This window comes from Strix aluco, chromosome 1 (genome assembly GCF_031877795.1).
Source record: "Strix aluco isolate bStrAlu1 chromosome 1, bStrAlu1.hap1, whole genome shotgun sequence".
Classification (NCBI taxonomy): Eukaryota; Metazoa; Chordata; class Aves; order Strigiformes; family Strigidae; genus Strix; species Strix aluco.
In genome coordinates this window covers 100,948,366-100,963,814 of record NC_133931.1, presented here as the reverse complement: position 1 = coordinate 100,963,814, position 15,449 = coordinate 100,948,366, and the positions used below count along the sequence as shown (strand labels likewise).

The 15,449-nt window shown below is 39.6% G+C and overlaps 1 protein-coding gene across 2 annotated transcripts in view; it reads left to right on the top strand.

Annotated features, from left to right (window-relative positions):
• The window catches only part of MBOAT1 (membrane bound glycerophospholipid O-acyltransferase 1), a 58,323-nt gene that overhangs the window by 5,725 nt on the left and 37,149 nt on the right, over positions 1-15,449 (top strand). Inside the window, exon 1 of one of the 2 annotated variants that reach the window (XM_074829355.1) lies at positions 11,626-11,714. The exons of the other annotated variant lie outside the window; for it this stretch is intronic. The gene's annotated coding sequence lies outside the window, so the exon portion shown is untranslated. Of the gene's footprint in view, positions 1-11,625; positions 11,715-15,449 lie in introns of those variants that run through there. 2 annotated transcript variants of the gene reach the window in all.

The window sequence follows — 15,449 nt, the reverse complement described above, 5'->3', positions numbered from 1 at the left end:
ACGAAGATTCTTGGGCTCCAGCCTAGGGGTCTAGGCACCGAGCACAGAGCTGGCTCTGTGCTTTCGGGGGAGCTCCTAATGCTTAGAATTTACTGTGCGTTGGCCAGCCTGGCACAGTATTTAATGCCCTGGCTGCTCCTTGGCTCCTGTTACAGTTCACAAGAATGGGCAGCACTCGAGCTAGCTTGCCAAACTGCAAGTGGTGCTGGTAATCCCTGGGCAGGGGAGGCTGCAGCGCTGGGCTTGGCATCAATGCAGAGGTGAATCCAACCTTTTGTACTTGTCCAAAACCAAGTAAAAAGTCTGATGTCAATGGCCTGTGTTTCTCTTTGGAGTGGAAAAAAATCCCTCTGTACGTGACCTAGTAGTTACAGGTAACCTTGAGGGTACCAATCCTCATCTCTTGGATGCTCGAGGAGTCTGGTGGGGGTACTTAAGGAAAACTTCCAGAAACTCAGGCTTGCTCTTAAAAGTACAGCCTGATGCATACCTTTCTGCTGTCCTTTACTAATAGTGTGTTTATTTTAACGTGTAGTTTGGATCAGGAGTGTGCTTTTGGAATGAATCTCTTTGTCCCCACTTAGCACACTTTGTATGTGAAGTGGCCCTGGAGCCTCTACATGGGGTTGCTTTCTGAGAATGTGAAGCAGAAGGATGCACCCTAGGAGCCTACAGTACTTCAGCTGCTAAAGGGCACACAGCCCGCAGCACCAGAGCTCAGCTCCTCTGAAGTGAGACCCTCCAGACAATGAGTCACGTGAATGTGGGGTCCTCATCCTCAGCTGTTTTGCTCTTCAGACCCACTTCTGCTCCACCACAGCACTTGCTAAGATAGGTGTGGTGGAAATCTCTGACCTTCATCTGGTGATTTCTTCAAAGCATAGCACTGGTCAGGCTTGTTTGGTCACTTCTGACGATGTGGAATTCAGTCCCATTCTGCATGGGGCTCGGCTGGGGCAGCCTGTCCTACCTCTGCCAAGGGGAGAACGGCATATGGAGAAAAACAGCCAAGGGGAAATCCTTTGGGTGGTCATTCTGCAGAAAAAAGTGGGATTTGATCATTCTCCCTTCTTACGATCTGGACTGGAAATGTTTGTTTTCACCAGTCCTTTTTTCTCTGGCATAAGGCATTTTAAACAGCTTTTGCAAAATTGTAGGTGAGCACTGAAGCAAAAACAAAAGCACAAGCAATAGTTTCTGACATAAATGTTTTTTTAGAATTTTTTTGGGGGGGGCTACTTACAGTATGTTGTATCCTTAATGGAGTTGGGTGGGAAGTAATTTTTCTACTGTATTTTGGGCTTCCTTCATGATAAGAAAATTTCAGGCTTAAAAAAAAAAAATCTCAATAATGTGAGAAAAAACTTGGAAACATATTTTTGAATCAAATAAATGGAAACATTTACAGATTCTCAAAGAGTTTGTCCTTAATTGTTCCTCTAAGTTTTAGTAAAATACCCAAATGAAAAATAATTTTTAAACTGAAATTAAAAATATTAACTAGACAGCTTTACCAGCTTGGGGTGTTTTTTTGGGTTTTTTTGTTGTTTTTTTTTTTTTTTTTTTTAAACAGGAAATGATAGTCATTACTCTGAAAACTGTTAAGTTAGTCTATACCATGACTGTTGCCATGCTATCTGGTCTTAGACAAAACAAATACTAGAATAATTAGAATAATTTTTCATTCTTGGTTTCCCCTCTTTCTGAATGCTTTGTCCAGGTGGGATTTGAGGACTCTGAACATTTACCTGGTGTTCCTTGGTGATTGGGTGGCTTGATAATGGGAATTTTGCCTGTGTCCTCATGTGACACTGCAGAATAGTGGGTGAGATGCTGTATGAAAGCATGTGAGTTACCTACCTACATGACTTATGCAAAGGGCAGATAGCCCTGAGTGTGTGTATGTGCCTAGTAAATCCCATACAAAAATCTGGCCATCCTATGGAATAGAAACTTTAAAAATTATTGATCAGTGTCAGATTATATTCTGCGGTTTTCAAGTTCAGTGAGTGCATCAGGCTGGGGATGTCTGGGAGGGAAAAAGGAGGCAAGAAAATACTGCTTTAGATGAGTCTTTTGCATTGCGTGCAGAATGCTAAAAAAATAAATAACAATTTTAGGCCAAGAAAGAAACTTCAGCTGCTGGTTGTCATGCACGGGGTGAGTGTTTGCTTCTTCTACAGGCCCTGGTCTTGTGACAAAAGCTCTAATTGGACTTGAGCAATTTCTTCGATTGTAGTTTCTTGTTCACGTGCAATTTGGCCCTAGTATGCCGATAGGGGAGGAGTGGGGAAGGCAAAATGACAAGACAAAAACCAAGACATTTGAGGACCTCCCGCTCTCAACATTTCTCAAATAACTTCCATGTTTGTCTTCATGCTCATGTATCAGTTTTATTTTAAATTTTTTTTTAAAGGACTGCTGAGTAGAAAAGATTTAATTATTAACTCTTACACCTAGCTTAAATGACATTATAAACTGGTGAAAGTAGGTTTTTTTCTTCTTATCAGTGCAAGGGAGTGTTAAAGAGTAGTACAGTATTGACTTTGTTTATCTTCTGTGTGCACACACAGGGGGCAGGTTCAAATCACTGACTCCTACGGTTTGCAGTAAGTATTTACACTAGAAGATTCCAGCTGATAGATCAATGATTTATCAATTTGAGAGAGAGTTTTAGAATTACTTTTTTTTCACTCACAAGCAGAGTTTAAGTTGTCTTACATTTATACTTCTTATGTGGCAGGGTTTCCCAGGATGTTTTGCCAACTCTGCTGTATTGAAGGTGAAAAACAAGTGTCAACAAATGGTTTGGAGACAGTGTCTGGGAAGTTAAAGAACTTACTTTTTGAATTAAATCCAGTTTTTGATGGCAGCGTTACACATCCACAGTGAGTTGTAGGCACTGTTAGCACCCACAGCTCTTTATGCCTTTATGTGTGTGTTTGTGTTCATGCTAATTCTCTTGAGGCAAAAAATTGTGGTCTGCAGTTGCCACAGCAATGATAACACTGCACTCAGTGTATGGGTAGGTTTTGCTTATTATATACAAGTAAGTTGAAAGTGTAGGCATTTTGCTGTGGTACATTGTGAAATATGATAGACTTGAGAGAGAGGAAACATTTGGTTTTTATTCAGAGAATGTAACTAATTTTGTGTTACCTTTTTTGCTTCTGCTAGGGCGCTAGTTCCCAATTGCAGATGTAACATTGCAGAGAGGAAAATGACCTCAGCCGTATGGAAAAAGAAAGTTTTAGAGCTCTTCTGCTGATGCTAACCAGTAAATAAAATGAGGATTAGAACAAAGAATAACCCAGGGCAGAGAGAAGTGGGTGACAGAATTATGTTTCTGTCCCATTGTAGTTGCTCTTGTCAATTGAAAGACTACTGTAGCTGTTCTTTGCCATAAAACCAGAATGAAAATATGAACAAGGTAAAAGAGAAAAAAATTACAGGGTAGACTTCTTTTCTTAAACATGCAAAAGCAAAGTGAAAGAACTGGATTGTTTGCTTTAGAAATGTGAGTGTTAAGATGGATCATGGTGAAAATATATGTGAGCAGCATAAATGAAATAGATCTAGGACTTTTTCCCTGTGTCTCCTAGTGTTTCTCCACGTGAAGAGAAAAATGTGGTAACGTTGGAAGGCTGCAGATTCAACAGTGATTAAAATGAAGGTCTTTTTCATGAAGTCCAGAACTGGACTGTGAAACCCATTTCAACTGGAGGCTCCTAAGGCCAGGAACTTGGCCAGAGCCAGCTGTGGACTTGGATGTTTGTGTGAAAAACACGAGTATCTAGAGTAAGATACTTAATAGCTTAAAAGGGAAAGCTTTTGGAAGTACATACTCTTTTGCTGGTTCCTTTCAGGGCCTGTCCCCTCTGCAGCCGCTGGTTTCTGGCAGCTCTGCCTCTGGTGCTGCTGTTTTTGGGATCCCGAGTCGCTGCTGGCAGTCCCAAGCATGGCTGCTCCTTACGGGTCTGCTAGAGTTGTCATCCCCTCCCAGGGCTTTACTTGACGCTGAATTTATTACTTGAGTTTCTTCACATGGTGATACATCAGGAAGCAGCAGGTCTCTGTAGGGAAGATCAGCCAACACCCAGGAAAGGTCACTTCTCCAACATCCCACTTTCAAGAAGCCCAAGCTACAGCTGTCCTTCTATTAGTTTATATAGGAAGTGACTGGCCCCTTATATGCTTTGCAATGTATTTCCGTCTTGGTTACCCTCTTGCTTCTCTGTTCTGATTTTTAACTGTTGTGGGGGTTTTTTTTGTCCATACACTGAGCATTTCCTCTCTGTTCAGTTCATGCTGCGTATCTCTAATGCTGTATTTGGGGGTTCTGTGATCTGTATATTCTCTTTGAAGAGACTATACCAGCAGGTGTCTGGTGTAGTCTGCCTTCATCCTTTGATACGGATCTGCCATACTGATCAGTAGTCCGTTATCTAACTTTATCGGTCTTACATGTTACGTGTGTTTTTACCTTAGTTGCCTAACTATCTCAGTCAGGCTTCCTGTTTTTTTGGCCTGGATATAGTTGAATCAGGGTTGAAATGATTATTAGGAGAAAATTGATTCTGTATCTGCCTCCTCTTTTTCCTTTTTCTCTGACACTTCAGTTTTTGAGCATAGTTGCTAATAAGGGCGATGTACCAGACCAGTTTGGAAGACCCTAAATGGCAGGTGTGCCTCTTGTTTCCTGTGTCCAGGACCAGGTCTTTGCAATTGCTTGGACTCTTTCTGCCTATGAGACTGTGACCTCATTTATCTTCTGGCAAGTGGAACTACTGGCCTGTGCCCTGAAGAGGCTTTGAGCAGGTAGTGGAGATCCAGGTCCCTGGTAATCCCGTTCTGAGTCTCCTCTCTCTCATCCTGTATAAAGTACGTGATGCTCATTGCTCAGGTGCCTTCCAGCGTTAGGGAAGCTGAAATGCTACCACACTCTGCACTTTAGTGCTACGGTAACAGTGGGAAAAACTCCATGTGCATTTTGCGGTATCTTCAATTTGCTAAAAATCAAACCTGAAATGCTTTCTCAAAGTGCTTCTGAGATAGCCAGATGTTAGTGGTATAAAACCTTGCACTAGAGAGATTGAAACAGCTGTACAGATCATGCAATGTCCTAGTTCTTTTAAAGCCTGTTTTTTTAGGCTTTACGTTTAAAGGGCTTGTTTGAAAGCGAAGTTACAGTTATTTATGCAACTTAAAGGATTGTTGAATTTCTTTTCCTTGACTATGTTCAAGTTCATAGGGTATTTTGAGAAGAGCTCACTTGGAGTTTCTGGAATTTTGTTGCTGTACTTCGTTTCTTGGAGAATAAGTTGCCTGTTACTGCGTAGTAGGAGCATCACTGTCATCATTCTAAACTGTAAGAGCGTTCCTTTCTTTTTTTTCCAAACTGTTAAAGGGGAAAAAATGAGACTTATTCCTGCTGCCTAATGATTGCTGCCCTATGTAAAGGAAAGCAAGTTAAGTTTCTGCTATTGCTGAATTATAAGCATGGCAAGAATATGCCAGGGGAAAAAATACAATTCTGTGGTTAAGCAATACAAATGTGTGTGGGTTTTTTTTTTTCTCCTGATAGGGCAGTTATCTTTGGAAAATATCAGTGTTACAACCCAAAATTCTGCTGTACTCTATGCAAATAGAAGTATGCAACTCTAGTGGAGACTAAAGAAGGCAGCATTCTTCTAATGAGGCAAGGAAATAAAATCTTTTTTCCTCAAATATAGTATAGTGCAAATTAATTTATAGCAAAATCCAAGTATCTCTTCTGGTTTTTATTGTTTACTTTACATTTATTTGTGCTTGTTCACCAACTGACACTTGCTCGTGCTGTGTTTTCCTGTTAACTTTTGTTTTGATTTGGTTGCTAAGTTTGAAAATTAGGAAATCTCTCTTTTTTTTTTTTTTTTCCTTTGGAGGGGTAACCCCTGGAATTCATTCAGAGCATGACTTTTTAGAAAGGTACTAATGATTTCCAGATATTTTAGTTTAGTAATGCATCTCAATGATGACTTTTCACCGAGTCCAGAGCACTTGACATCTCGCAGTTACTTGTTTTCAATAGTGTCTGAAGTTGAGTGCCTAAAATTAGACATGCTCCAAAGTTCAGCTTCCAGAGATGCTTGCTGTAGATGTAAGGTGCTTGTAACACGGGCATAACTAAACAGCTGGGGCTACGTTCTTGTCTTCTTGCATGGTTCAAGATCCAAAATAAATGAGCGTGAAGTGAGCCTGTTGCAACTTTTGAGCAGAAATAAGGAAGGAAAAAACAGCCACAACAGGATATTGTTGCTGTACATGTTTTATTGGTGGCTTCTCTTCCTGCCACAGTTCTGAAGGAATTAAAAATAAGTCTGCAGCCCACATGAATGAAGGTTAGATAAACATATCTTATACTAAACAGCATAGAGCAATAATTTTACTTTTAAACTGTAGAACAATAGGGAAGAACAGTATTTTATGACTGTGAAATCTCATGATTGTGAAAGCGAGTATCTGAAGTTGGCAGTCATGGAGTCTTGCTGATTCTACACAGTCACTGTTACAGCAAAGGAATGAAACAAAAATAATTGTGCTTGAATTGGAAAAAAACCCAACATGCACAGCTCTTTGGAATTAGGCTAAAAAATGAAGATAAAAGCTATGTAGAAAATTTGCTTGCCGGCAGAATCAGGGGTCGTGGTGGAAATGGGGGACTCTGTCAGCAACTGCAGAGTATAAAGTTTTCATTGTTTATGGAAACAGAGTGAGTTACTAACAGTTATGTTTGCAAAGTTAATTGCCAAAATATAAACTGATTTTCCTGGTCAAATAAATGGGTCTGACTAAAGTTTACTACTAAAAACGGTGATTCTGTGTATATTCCCTCCCCTTGTGCCATGCTTCTGCTTATTCTCTTGTGAAAAAAATCCCAGTTGTGCATCTGCACAGGTTGAGCTGACTGAAAATTAATTTCACAAAAAAAAAAAATCTGAGCAGATTCACTGCAGACTTTCCCTGACTCTTACTGATGGCTTCCCAAAATCTTTGTGTATCCTTTTCTTACTGTGAGGGAGTTCCATGTTGAAAGGTAGCTGGGAATATTTTCTGTACCTCTTTTAGCAGATTTTGTGGCTCTGCAGTGTTGGAAAAGGATATGGTGGCACTCTGAGATCTGTGCCCCTTATTTCACTAGGTTGGTGCAATGGCAGAACATAGATCTTCACCTATCTGTTGATGTACTTAAGTGATGTTTTTAAGCTCAACTGAATACATTTTCTTTGACGCTCACAAGGGTTTTCCTTCCCTTCTTCTGCAAGCGCTGTTACTGGGTGTTTCAGAGATGCAAAGCAGCTTAGACAAGGAAGAGGACAGGAAGAACTGAGGTTTGCAGCACCTGCTTGCGGAAGCGGCAAACTGGGTGCATTTGACTACACCCATTGTGTAGGAGCATTGTTACCCTAAAACTCTTACACGCATATCTGGCAGTAGATGTACTAGTAATTTTTTTCAGAAATGCCTCCTGATTGGCACGTGGGTTTTTTCCCCCCTCCCAGCTCTATTTCAGGTACTTGAAGTAGGCTTAGTATATTGCAGAATACCAACTTCTGGAATATGATACCATTTTACGGTGTCTTTAAAAGTGGAGCACCAGGAACTGTGGGTCATTTTTTAAAATTTCATCTCTTACAGCTAAATGGAAGTCCAGAGATTTCTTTTTGCTTCTGTTAAAGTTAATGTGTGTAGTATGGCTACTGTTCGTCTTTGTAAGTCTGCAGTGTACATTTCTACATCTAAACTTACTCATCTAGATTACTTTTATAGTAGAAGTACCTGGTTTAGACTTGTGTTTTAGGATTAGATGAATTGTAACCTAGAATTACCTTTTTCCCATAAAAGAAATTTAGATGGACTAGCTCAGGTATCAACATCAGTGTTAGAACAGATAAATTATATCCCTTCCTCTAGCAAAGTCCTTGCATAAATTTTTAAAGCACGTCCTAATACGCTAATTTTTACAGTGCCCTTGTTTTAAGTTACTGTGAGCATGATTGAGTGTTTAAATACAGGATGTTCCAGATTTTTGATGTGTAAGGGCCTAATAAATTCTTATATAATACCTTTGCGATGTTTGAAAGGTTTAGTCTTTGATCAAGCTACTTAATTCCAAGTATAATGTGCCTAAAGTTGGCACAGTGCTGACAGTTTCTACAGTGGTGAAAAAAAGCCCAACTTTCTTTCGGTTTAGGATAACTTGTGAAGTTGGCACTTTTTTTTCCCTTACTGATGTTTGTTTCTTTCTATTGTGTGCACTTACTAGGATGTCACTGGGATAATGTGAACAAAACTTCTCTGTTGTATTGGTGTGTATTAAAGACCACTGACACATTTTTTCTATAGAAAAGGAACTGAAAATAGAATTGCACAGACATTGCAACATCGATAATGGGGCAAGTTATTTTAGATGTGCCAGTTCCCATTCTAGTGAAGGATTGCAACTTTAAGCCTACTATTTAATCTTTAAATTGGTGAATATATGCAGGTGCAATGGTTTCATCTAGTCTGAAAGTTCAGCGTGTTTCTGACTTGGGACTTCAGAAACATTGCTATAAGGATCCTGCCGTTCCCGCATTCATGCAACTCTCATTGGTATTTGAGGACTATAATTTTCATTGAAGCCACAGAAAGATGTGCCAGCAGGGTGGCTGGGTATATGCACACATATATGTCTGTATTGTTTTCCTTCTTTGCATTTTGAATAAATCAACTATGTACTTATGTCAGTTACATAGACAAAGTGAAATGGTGCTTCACTTGCTGTGCTGTGTTCTAAGTTTGTAAAAACTAAACCTTTAAATCTGGAGGAAAAGTGCAGATCTGTGTTGATGCTACTCTTAGCACTGCTACTTTGAAGTTATTTACTGAAGAATACAAAAGTAGAAACCGAGCTGAGATCTCCAGAGCAGTTAGTGCTTGAGGCTGGTGAACTTGGGCTGGATCATGCCTAATGAAATCTGTCTTGGTCCTGCTTTTTTTTGTTGCTGACCCACTGTCTGTGGTGGATGAGATGACGGTATTGGAGAGCAGAGGCTAGGCAATGCTGTTGAGAGGTTGTGTGAAAATAATTGTTTGGGGTTTGAGAGCACTCATCAGGTCTGAACAGACCAGTTGGGAACAATATCTATTATCCAAGAATCCATTTCTGAGAAAATGATGGGTAACTGGTGTATTTAATGAATTATTATGAAAACTAAGGATCTAAGCTCCAGTTAATTGCCTGAGCTCAACAGGTGGCAAAGAAAGGGGGGAAGCAGTGCTGTGGTGTCCCTGCCACAGGAGGCTTTGCAAGCACTCAGGTCTCTGCTTTGTTGTATTTTACTCTCCTGGAGTTGTTGTTTTCCTTGCTTCTGTTAATTTTAAGTTCAACATCTGTCTCTTAACTTTACATATGCATAAACTGGGTTTTCTGAGTGGACCCTGTGAGAAGAGGTGGAGTGATGGAGTAATGTGATGGTAAGGTCAGTCTGTTCCCACTGCATCAGTATGAATCTATGCATAAGCAGGGAGGGTAGGTGGTAAAGGTGCCATCTTTCCTACAAGAAGTACAAGATCCTAGTGACTTCATACTTCCTGTGGAAGCCTTTGGCAAAGTAAGGCTGGTAGTCCCATTGTGCTGGTTTGATTTTTTTCCTGTCAAACTTCCCAACTGGATAACAACATTTCACTCCTCTTTTTCCTTTTCTTATTAAAATAGCCTCTATACTCTGACCTACTGGCTGTAGTTCTGCTTTTAGACGTCTGCCATGTTATACTATATGTCTGCCATGTGATGCTATACCTGCACAGAGGTATGTCAAATTATTCTTTTTTAAGTACTCTTTTCGGGTTAAAGGTAATGTAATTAGTGTGCTACCTCACTGCTGAGTAGTCTGAAGAAATGAGGCAGCTCTCCTAACAATCTAAAGGCATTCTGGTTTAAAAAAAAAATCACCTAAATGACTAAAGACTCCAGCTTGTTTGATTTTACTGCTGCTTCTATTACAGGTAGGAATTAATGCTGGCTATCTCAGGTATAAGAGAATTTCATTATGTTATGTTTTGGCATTAATCACTGAAAGAACAGTAATTACTGAGTTACAGGTAGTGGCAGAACATCACTGCACATAAATGATCACTACTTAAACATCTGTTCAACATACAGAGTCATTACAGTTCAGTTGTTGACATGAAGCTAAAGCTGTATTTGGATCAGGTCCACACATTAAATTTATCAGCCATCAAAGGTAAGTGTATGGGTGTGTGACTTAGCATTTTGATGTAGATTTGACTTCTCAAGCTTACTTTTGACTTAAATGTTTGTCTTTTAAAATTTCTGATGACTCAGGGGTTTAATCTGTTCTATAGCTATATTTGTGTGTGCTGCTAGTGATTATTCTGCTGGTGGCTTCATAGAGGTAATCCAGAAAGAACATCTGTTTCAAGTTTATAGTCTAAATCATGGAAGGATATTTGACCCTGTAAGTAGGGAAACAGCAGAATTTACCCAGGAAAACAGCACAACAGGCCAAAACGCTGTCAGTTTGGCATATTCTACTTTACCAACTCCATATTCCGCATGCAACAGCAACAAAAAAGCCAGGGCTACAAGAATTTAGTGTTGCTTCTGAAGAGGACAATAATCTTGAATTAGTCATGCATATATACATGAGAGAAATTCTATTTTCAAACCTTTGCTTCTGTCCCCTCAAAATCTTCCACAGGACTCCTACAACACAAAGTCAGAGAAATGAGTTGTTTCAGTATAATATTGGAGAAGCGGCTTTTCAGTAGTTTATCAGTATTTCCCAAATGTAAAAGAATTTGTCTCCTCTCTGATCCATTCTGTTTGCAATTTGCAGTGCCTGGCTGTAGACAGAAAATACAGCATCTTGCAAGTGACTGTCAATTCTGATTTCTTTACAAGTGCCTGTTTGTGCTGGCTGTCGGCGCACTGAGTTCTGAGCAAAGTGATACCACTCTGGGTGATGGGAGCCGCACAGATGATGTTACACGAATCCTTTTCCTTTGTGGAAGCCTAAGTCAAAATTCTAGCAGTGGGAAACTTGACATGGTTTCTGTGATATCACACTCCTTTTTGGGGGTGTTTATCCCCTCCCTGGGTAGAGCTAAGTGATCTCTGCAGAGAATATTTGTCCTGATGGTTCATAAAAATAGTCTGGAAGATCAAAATATTTTGAAAAATTTCAGTAAGTATCAGGTATCTTTGAGATGATCTGATTAAAGAATACTCCATCTCTCAGTTTTAACACACCCATTTTAAATATCACAATTTGGATGTTACAAAATGCTATCATAACAGCAGGTCTGTTTTTCAACATCAAAGTAGAAATGTCTCCAACAACATGAACTTAAACATGTTGTTTGCCAGGTGTCTTTGGTTATATGTGCAAAATAATATTTTAAACAGAGAAAGCAAATTATTACACTTCTGTAGTTCTTGCTTTATTCTTTGCAGGAAAGACACCATCCTGGAAGATGGGGCTGATGCCTGGCAAAGTGGAATACTTTATTATAATGCTTTCCAAAATCCAAAATACTACCCAAGCATTGTTGGACTCTACAGACAGTGGTTTGACTTGAGGAGGAGTTGCTGTTGCTGTCAGTAGCTTCTGTTAACATGGTTCCTTATGCTTTTCCAAATACTGAAAACAACTGTTTGGTGATCTGTGGTAAGTTAGGGAATAGAGGAGAATTCTAATCTACCAGATAAACCCTTGTAGAAGCCTCCTAAACTAATGCTCAGTAGCTCATTAGTAGATAGCAGCAAATACAGAGTTATCTTGACCATGGGCTACAACTTCATCTTTATACTGAGCCACGGTGGGAGGCCTCTGCTTGTATGCTTTCTTTTGTTTAGCAGATGAAATGCAGATTTAAAGCCTCATTCTCTGATTTGGCTGGTAAGCACAAGGCCTAGAATAAAAGTAGAAGTATCTTCTGTGATATCTATAGTCTGAGGACAGTCTGCATCATCTGCTGCACACTGAAAGTGGGTCTGGAACTGGATGCTAGCTGGGAATATTCTGGCAGCCTGGCTGTGCCGTAGCACACTTGTACCTCTGTCTGTGAACATGTAGGAATGTGCAACATGCCTGGTTTTTGTCCAAAGGTTGTGTGCTGTGGGGGACACATGAGCACCTTGTCATCCAACAAGTAACAAGTTAGCAGTGTGATTTCTCATAGTGATTTTCAGAGTGAATGAATTCCAGCATTAATAGGAATTTTGCTTACAGAAGACTATCTGGTTTGGGTAATGGACTTAATTGCCATTTGGAGTTTGGAGAGAACTGCGTGGTCAATTTGTTATATCCTCACAGATTTTTGGAAAGTGAGATCAGTTTTTCTGCTAATAAGGGAGGAAAAGAGTAGTAAAGGAAAAGCAAAGTATTTTTGTGGTCAAAACAGAATGCAGGATATTTCTTCCTGATACTTAACTATAAGGAAAATGTTAAAAGCACTAAAATAACAGACTACATGCTTAAACTTACTTACTATCTCTTCCTAGAGTGTGATCTAGTAACCCTCAAATGTCTATTACCACTTTTTTTTAAATAAGGGGATTTGCAGATACAAGGCTTATGGGGTGAGGGTCATTCAAACTTCATGAAGTGGGTGATTAGTAACCTACCCTGAACTACGGTAAGTGGTAACCAAGTCTATTTGTGATGGTTTGTTGGAAGGGTATAAAGCCACGTTTTGCCTCCTCTCATATTTTCTGTTTCCCATCTCAACAACTTCTAGCTAGGAAAACCACTTTCATTTTTTTCCCTTGTAAGATTTTTGTGGGTTTTTTTCAGTCATTTTTCAGTGCAGTAAACAACACATTTACCTGTCTCCTTTTGGCTTTTCTATTAAAAGAATTTGAGATTGCTACCTTCTTTCCTGCTACGACACGCCCCCCCCCCCCCCCCCCCTTTGTCCCCAGAACAAAAGGTGGTAATTGTTCCTGTTATTGGCAGTGGGCTCATGTCCTCCAAATGCAGAGATTTCAAGACACATGTATTTAATGCCAGGTATTTGGAATTTTTATTTTGTCACTTGCCAACTGGTTGTTGCCCTTACAAGTGCCCACCTGCAGATGGTTAATGGGACCCAATGAAAGATAGAGCAAAAAAGTTTAATGGTTTTCCTTTGAGAATTGTTAGGAAATTGAAGAGATGACTTTCCCATGTAATATGCCCTGCCTGCTGATGGAGATGGCTGAAGAGATGGCTCCAGATCCCTAGGAGTTAGTGTTTCCCCTTCCTACAGTACCAGTCCAACATTTGCCAAGTTGGTTTCACCCTATTAAAAATGGGAGAAGATGCAAAGGCTCGAGACAGATGGAACTAACCTTTTATATACTTCAAGGGCTTTGATTTTAGCATAATAGTATAGGGGGATCTTGAAACCATTATGTTTGGTTATTCCTGTGTCAACATCATAGGTGTTTGGCCGGTTGGTTTGACCTGACTGCTCGCTTTGTATAAAACTAAGATTTGCAGTCTAAACATCACTTTGAGTTATTGCTACTATAGAATTTGAATGGATAAAGGGAGGAACTACAGTTTATTGTGTTTCTCATTGTTCATAACTGATGTTTACATGGTCTGGATCCATCTGGCCTTTTAAAGTCAAGACTATTAGATATTAAAGAATTCCTTAACCAGACAACAATAACCACCAACCCAGTTGGGCTGGAGCTGTTCCAGATTTTCTTTCTCTCTAAAACTGTGGATATTGTTTCTGCATTGCAAGGATGTCTTCAGCTGGCTGTGACTCTGATACAGGTCTGGAAGACCTGTATCAGAGTCACAGCCTATTGTTGCAGGATACTGTGATGAGACTGCGTTTCTGTCTTCCAAAGTTTAATCATTGAAAATGAAGGGAAGATAGTATCTTGTTTTGGCAACATATCATGTGCTCTGATTTCTTGTTTTATTACATCTTACTTGTTAGAGCATGGAAGAAAATGACTGTAAAAAGCAAAGGTGTTTCTTTTCTACTAGTGAAGTTGAAACCAGATGTGCAGAAATTTGATGACAACACTGAATAGATGTGACTAGCTAAAAACATGGGTTACATGACTTATAATGGTGGGTTGGAATGAGAAGGGTTAATTCTCATATAATTTCTTTCCTGTTTCCATGTTATTTTTGTATGGACACATTAATCAATGTTCAGAAGGCCTCAATTTACTGTTTACAAAGTGTTTTTAGCAACATTGGAAATAACCGAAAGGGAGTAATATAAGGCCTTTTGTCTTTGGGAAGGGAAAGGGAGGAAAGTGTAACTGTTAATTCACTTGTGATGCCATACAGTTCTTAAAATCTTAGGGATGTGTTTACTTAGGTACCTTACATACGTAGAATGAAGAATAAAATTAATGTTAAATGGAATGCAGTAAAGTCACTGTCAGAAGAACTGTCAGTCTGTGTGTATGCATGTGAATGCTGCATGTGTTTTAAAATTTTACATATAAGTAACTAGAGGTGGTAGTCATATGAAAAGCTATCATATCCCTCTATTACTCTCTGGTGAACAGATCAGATCTGGTCTGGTACCATTTTAAATACGGAGTTCAGCCTGCCAGGCAGAACAGATTTTTCTCAGCACTCGGAAAGGAGCATGCCAGTTTTACTGGTGTCTTGACATTTGTCCTGCATTCCTCAAACCCAACCGACAAACAACTTCTCTCTCTTTGTGATGGGTTATAGTTAAGAAAAGATTTGGCCTGTATTATCCGTGCTTTCAGCTTGGCTTAGGTAAACTCAGAAGGGAATGATCTGCAGAAGTATTCTGTTATTACTCGACAAGTAATTATCCTTGCAGTAAACTATGTGCTAGACCTTGCAGTGAGCTCTGCACAGCTGTTTGATCTTCAGACTGAAGCCCACAGAAGTCAGAGGTCATCTTGGTGCATTCTGATTGGGAGTGTAGGTTTATAGGTGGACAGATACAAGAAGTATTCTTCAATACTATTTCCCAATGTTTTTGTCCAACAGGTACCAATTACCTTGTGAATGACAGAAAGGTTTTATCAGTAATTGTTGTATTTACTTGGCTTTCTTGCTCACTGGTATCCCTCTCCCAGCCTCTCTGCTGATTAATCCTTTAAAATCAATCATGTTGTTTGTAATGTGTATGTGTTACTGTAAATACACACAAAAAAACTCCCCTGAAAGCCTTAATGATAGACAAAGAAAAACAAATGCAGCATGTTGTTTAGGGGGCAGTGCTGTCTGTCAGAAAAACATGGCCATGGAGAAGAACCTGGAAAATTGCTGAAGTTATGATGGCTGCAGTTCAGAAGAGAGGGCAAAGGCATGAATGTTCTCAGCCAGTGAGCGAAAGTCTTCTCTTTCTGCATTTCAGACAGCATTTTTTTTGTATCTGGGAGTTGATCTCCCAAGCAGTGCATTGGA